The sequence below is a fragment of the Apus apus genome, chromosome 2 (genome assembly GCF_020740795.1).
Source record: "Apus apus isolate bApuApu2 chromosome 2, bApuApu2.pri.cur, whole genome shotgun sequence".
Classification (NCBI taxonomy): domain Eukaryota; kingdom Metazoa; phylum Chordata; class Aves; order Apodiformes; family Apodidae; genus Apus; species Apus apus.
In genome coordinates this window covers 79,338,899-79,344,898 of record NC_067283.1, presented here as the reverse complement: position 1 = coordinate 79,344,898, position 6,000 = coordinate 79,338,899, and the positions used below count along the sequence as shown (strand labels likewise).

Here is a 6,000-nt window from a genome sequence, read left to right as displayed (position 1 = left end):
CAATCTCTTCCACCCGTGCCGCCCCTCTCCGGAGGAGGAGCGGGGTCCCGCGCTCCCCGAAAGGGCCGCACATGTGGGCAGGCGACCCCGGCTGGCCCCCTCCCTCCGCCGCGTAGCTCCCGAGCTCCGGCGGGGCCAGACCCGCCGCCGCCTCACGGGGCACAGCCGGCGCTGCGGGGGCTGAGGGAGGCGGAACAGCCCCGCACCTCGGCGTGCGGCTCCGCGCCGACCTCGCTCTCCTTGGGGCACGAAGGCAGGCTTCTCCCTTCCCGCTTCCCGTCCCCTCCTCGACGGGATGCTCCCTGAGATTTTCTTTTCGGGGAGGGGGGCTAGGTTGCAGGGTGCGTTTGCGGACCTCCGAGCAAGTCCTAGCATTGCGCGCAGAGCTAATATTTAAAACCTAGGGTGCGTGCGCCCTCTAAGCGTGAAGACCGCGCAGCGCATCCCCTGGAAAAATAAATAAATAAGTGCGTGTGGCTTTTGAACTGCCCACAGACTGTCACAGAGGAGGGGGGAAGGGAGGGAGGGAAAGAGGGAGGGGGAGAGAGTGAGAAATGCAGAGGCAGCAGCCGCGGTAGCGGCGGCATTGCTCCAGCAGGCACTAGTCACTCCAGTCCCGGCGAGCGAGCGGGGGAGAGCCACAGCACCCGGAGAAAGCCGAGCGGGCTCGGGGCTACCTGGGACTCTCTTTGTGATACCCAGCACACAAATTCACAGAGGGGGAGAAAGGAAAAACATAAAAAGGTAAGAATCGGTATATCTCACTTGTGCCGTTTACATAGCAGAGCCCGAGAGCCTTGCATCTTTTTACCGCTCTCCCCCCAGCTTCCCTTGGTGGCTCAGGTGAGGGGGAAAGCAGATGCACGTTGGTGTCGGGAAGAGCGGGGAGCCAGGAGCAGCAGGCTGGGAGCTGCCTCCCCAGGCGCATTTTAGGAGTATCGCTGCGAGGAGCTCGATTCCTCGAGAGGGAGAGCGCCCAGGAGCGGGATTCGAGGCACAAAATGGACTGAAGCCCGTTCAGTGAAATTTAAATGCCCGATAACGCTTTCTTGGGGAAGAAGGGAGGGGAGTGATGGGTGTGGTGGGAAAAACAGTGGTCTATGCCCCGTTCCTTTTCCGTGCCTTGAGTCTGTTTCCTAAGAGGGGCTACTTAAAAAAAAATAACTGAAAAAGACATATATAATATATATATACATATATATATATAAAAATCCTCACATCTCTCCACGAAATGAATCGCTGGGAGAAGAAAACGCACCACGCCAGAAAGATGGCAGGGCGGGGGGCGTGGGGGGGCTGGCGGGGGGAGCAGTGCTGCGGAGGGGAAGGTGGGGGGGGGGGGTGGGCAGGGGGCTTGCGCGGAGTACTCCCCCCCCCCCGGTGCCGCGCGGCGGGCGGGGCTGGGCGCGCGGAGGAGCGCAGCCCGCGCTGGCGGCGGGGCGCGGGGCGGCGCGTGCCCATTGTGGCGCGCAACAATGCGATTGTTCTGGGCGAGGCGCTGCCTTCGCCGTCACGCGTGCGGGCGGGGGGCACGGCGGCGGCTTTAACACACACCCCCCCGCCCCCCCCCCCCCCCGTTCTCGGCGGGTGGGGCGTAGTGGCCAAGGTGCGGGGGGCTCGGCTGCCCCGGCCCCGCCTGGCAAGGGGCTAACGCAGCGCCCGTCACAGGCAGGCAGGGACCGCCGCTGCCTCCCCCGGCGCTGCTCCCCTCGCAGCGCCCCGACCTGCTGACTCCATGAATATTCATCGAGCGCTGCCCCCCTTCTTCCCGCAGATCTCCCTTTTTCCCCCTCACCAAAGCAAGCTACACCTCCCCGCCGCCTTTTTTTCCTTTCTCCTCCCGCCCCGCCTGGCAGTGTCGCCAATCTCCACGCTTGTCCCCTGGCTATGTCGCCTCTCCCCACGCACACGCGTGTCTTCCAAACGCGGCTCCCCCGAGGAACTTTCCCCGTGCCTCAGCTGGGCGCGGCGACGGCTTGCGGAGGAGAAGGGGGGGACGAACACAGTCACACGGACCCCGCGCACCCACCCACCCACCTACCCTCCCTCCCTCCCGCCTCGCCGGGTGGGCGCCCCCCGGGGCCGCGGCGCGGGGCTGGGGCTGCGGTGCCGCGGGCTGGACGAGCGAAGCCCCCCCCGCCCCTGCCCGCGCCTTTGTCTCTGCCCAGCGCATGCGCGGAGGCGGGGGCGGGGATGGGGCCGGCGGCGGAACAAAGGCTCCGCGCAGCTCTCCGACCCTCGGCCGCCTCCCCCCCCACACCCCACCCCATGAGCTCCCCTCCAGACCTTGCCGAGGCTTCACCCGGGGCGGTGAATCGCGGCAAGCCAGCGCTATTCAGTCCCCCCCCTGCGCCCGGCTTAGCTTTGGCATCTGGTACCGTGCGGAGCCGCGGAACGGACCGCCCTGTGTCCCCCCCGTGCATCCCCTCACCTCACCGAGATAACGTCTGGCATTTTTGAAGGGGCAAAGGAAGGTGGTGCTGCTTCCCCCTCCCTCCCCACCTCCGCCCGCAGCAGAAGGCGCGGGGCTGCGGGGTTCCCTGCGGGCTCGTACCTTTCCCTCCCCGCAAAACTGCCTGGGGTGCGGGCGCGGCAGCGCAGAAAAGGGGAAGGAGGGGGGCTCTCCACTGCAACGCCGGCACGGCAGGTCCATTGCAAGGTCCTTGTGGGCAAAGAGGGAGGAGTGGGTGCGGTGTGCGTACCGCAGCTTGGTGGATGTGGAACAGGCACGCCGGGGGGACGCGCCTGATACCGGGCTCCGTTTTGGGGAGAAACTGGTGAAACTGGTGCCCCTGAAGGGTCCTCCTCTGCCCAGGAGAAGCAATCGGACAAGAGGAAGGCGCCTTTTTGTGTGGGCGTGTGTGTGTAGTGCGACATCTTCATCTTGAAATCTCTTTTGTTCGAACTGTGGCATCTCCTGGCATTGGTGCTCGTTCCCCCTCTGCGCGTTTTCCTTCCTAGCAGATCCTCTTGTCCAAAATTAGGATACGTGGTTCTCTTTAGGGAGAGCATGCTTAAACCTGTTGTAAATGGGTAATTTAGAAAACTATTGACTGCTCGATTTTGACCGTAGAGAACTGGTGTATTTGTCAAGCTGAAGTTAAATTCGACAGGATTTTACAAGGGTGGCAGTGGGTTTTATTGCTTTCCCTCTAGGTTGATGGAGATTAGCTGGAAAGCATATACCCCAAGGCCTCTCACATGGCGATTGCTTGGTATTTCCATTGTTTTCAATTAAGGACCCTTCTGAACAAGCACTGCCATCTGAGCCCTGAAGTCTGTCTTTATGTCCTCTCTCTGCTTGCCAGATGCTTGCCAGGCACCACCTACAGGGGTGGCCAGTCTTCAAACACCATGCATTTTTTCCCGTCACAGCAGTTCCCCATTAAGCACAGGAGCAGTCAGAGTGTGGGGTGGGAGTGCCCTACTGGGAAAGATGCGGCAGATACTGCTGCTGCTGTCTCCAGTGGAGATACCTTCACCTGAACAAGGCTTTTGTATTCAGGGTGTTTCTGAGAATTTTGGGTGGACCCTTCAAGCTTTAGTAGGAGGAAGGAAGAAGTAAGTGCATGACCAAAGGTTTTTGTGCTCGCTGTCTCTGCTCATTGTCTCACAGACCTTCATATGAGGGAGGGGCTTTGCTCTGTGATATCTCTACTACTGGATTGTATGCAGTGAATATTTTCTTTTTGTGGGCTGTTTTAGTTTACTGGAGAACACCAACTCTGCTCTGTGGACAGAATAAACCCAAAGCATTGGGAAATTCATGGTGGCTCTGGCTACTCTTGTACGCTTCATGTATGAAATAACTGGTTGTGTAACTCAGGGGAACTGTATGTAGCTTCCAAAAAGCAATCATACAGCATTTTTTTTTCCCTGTTGATATGAACCACTGAGCATATTGTATCCAGTGCAAATAAAAGCAGCATTAAGGTAAAACTGGTAAAATTACTATTCCAGTTTTTGCATTAGCAATTAATGATCAGGCTTTAAAAAAATATATATTTTTTTAAATTTTATTTTGTTTCTTTCGCCTTGCCTCTCTTTCTATGCTTCTTCGCATTTGAAATGCAACACCCTCTGAAGCAACCTGGTCATAAAAGACTGATCTATTTCAGAAAGTGGCATACCTTAGGAGCATGCCCTTTCCCTGAGATTATAGACTGTGCAATTCTGGAATTTCAGAACTGTCTGTAGAACTATCTCTAGTCCTTAAGTGTTTGTGTTTTGATCTTTCAGCATCAACTCTCTGGAATAAACTGTGCTTTTCAAGTGAAGCTTCTTGCTTTTGTGCTATATTCCACTGGTAGCTTTGCTCCACACGGCAAACCATGAAGTCTTTCAGCAGAGCCTCCTGTGTACGGACAGCTTCCATCTAAGCAAGACTAAATTATTGCCTTGTGCAGGCATCTACCCATGCCTGGGTGGGATAGACTGAGGGACAGAAGTTTGCAGGGCAGGAACAGGCCTTCCCATGAAATGTGGCTACATTTTCAGGCATTCAGCTACCATTGGGCTACTAGTCTTATAGAAATGGAAACTTTGAAAGTTGATATTGCACTAAATTTGAAAACAAGACATTCAGAGGTGGTTTTTTTTTGTTGTTTGTTACTGTTTTTTCTGTTTTGTTCTGTTTTCTTTTTCTCCATCTGAAAGAAGAGGATGCTTCATTTGTATGTACACATTTGTGTGCAAAAGCTTGGTCTTGATTTAGGTCTGTAGCTGTAGATGTAGTGTCCTTGGGCGCACTGCAAATTTAATGGTTAAAATCTGAGTTCTTCAAGTAAAAAAACTGGATGCTATTCAAATATAACGAGTTACCTACTAATATTGAAGGCTCTACCTTCTTTTCTCCAAGAGTAGCCAAGGCAGGTCATTTTGAAGTACTGTAGAGATGTATAGAGACAGCTTCATAACTAAAGAAAAAGAACTTAGAAGGAGCTTGTGTTGCTTCTTCCATATCGGTCAGGAATGACAAGACAGAGGTAATAACTAGAGAAATCAAAGAAATTCCTGAAAGCTTTAAGAGACTTGAGAAGATAAACTGTCTATAGCTTAATAGGGGTTTCATGCATTCAAAGAAATGCAGAGAGAAGAGGGCGGAAAACAGCTTGTGCAGAATGGAAAGGACTTTAAAGTCTTCTCTACAGCATCTTGCATCCCAGTTGTCTTTCCTAAAAACATGATGCCAGCTGAGCTTCTTATTCAAGATGGAGAAATGTGGTTAGTATAAGAATGTAGTTATTGGTTACTTGATATGATAATAAGTTTAAAGTAGAAACTGATTGATAGCAACATGATTCCTCAAATATGAAATATTCCTGACTTGCCAGAATCTGAAGATAAAGGACTTTACTTTCTTCAGTACATGAATACGTGTAAAGAGATACTGATTTGTAACACATGTGGAATGGTCAGGTTTTGCCTGGGAGCAAGATGTGTAGTAATTCCCTCTTAAGTACTGTTAATGGAATTTAACTCTGAGGAAACAATTTTATTAATAAAAACCTGCTGTCTTAGGATATAATCCAGGGGCTGATCTCTTTTGATGTTTTTGGTATTGTGTTCTGCAGAGTAGAAATTAACTGGGCTGTATCATTGATCTTTTGGGGTACAGACTGCCAAGTACCTCACCAGTACTGCAGTGTTGGGAAAGCCACATGCTTTTTAGTCACATGTTACACAGTTTAGATTTTAGCCTGTAAGTAGTACCCCATATGATTATGATCTGCTGGCCTAGGGATTTAGAATTCCCCCCCCAATGAATTTAAATGTCTTTTCAAAAGATGCCATTTTATGTCCACTGCCCTAACAGTTGTTCAGAGCATTTTACACTTGGCGCTTAATATAAACCATAGGGCTGATGGTAAGAGCTTCATTTTAACTTGCTGTCCTTACAAAGGATACAACAATGTATTTGTCATAAGATTGGACTGCCTACCTACCTTTTGGTACTCATAAAGGTATGCTGATGGATGCTTGCTAATGACGTAGTGATGG

General features: G+C 52.5%; 1 protein-coding gene across 1 annotated transcript in view; it reads left to right on the top strand.

The window, feature by feature from the left end:
* Window positions 1-539: 539 nt before the first annotated feature.
* The window catches only part of BASP1 (brain abundant membrane attached signal protein 1), a 48,831-nt gene continuing 43,370 nt past the window's right edge, over window positions 540-6,000 (top strand). Inside the window, exon 1 of the mRNA XM_051612098.1 lies at window positions 540-744. The gene's annotated coding sequence lies outside the window, so the exon portion shown is untranslated. The remainder of the gene's footprint in view (window positions 745-6,000) is intronic.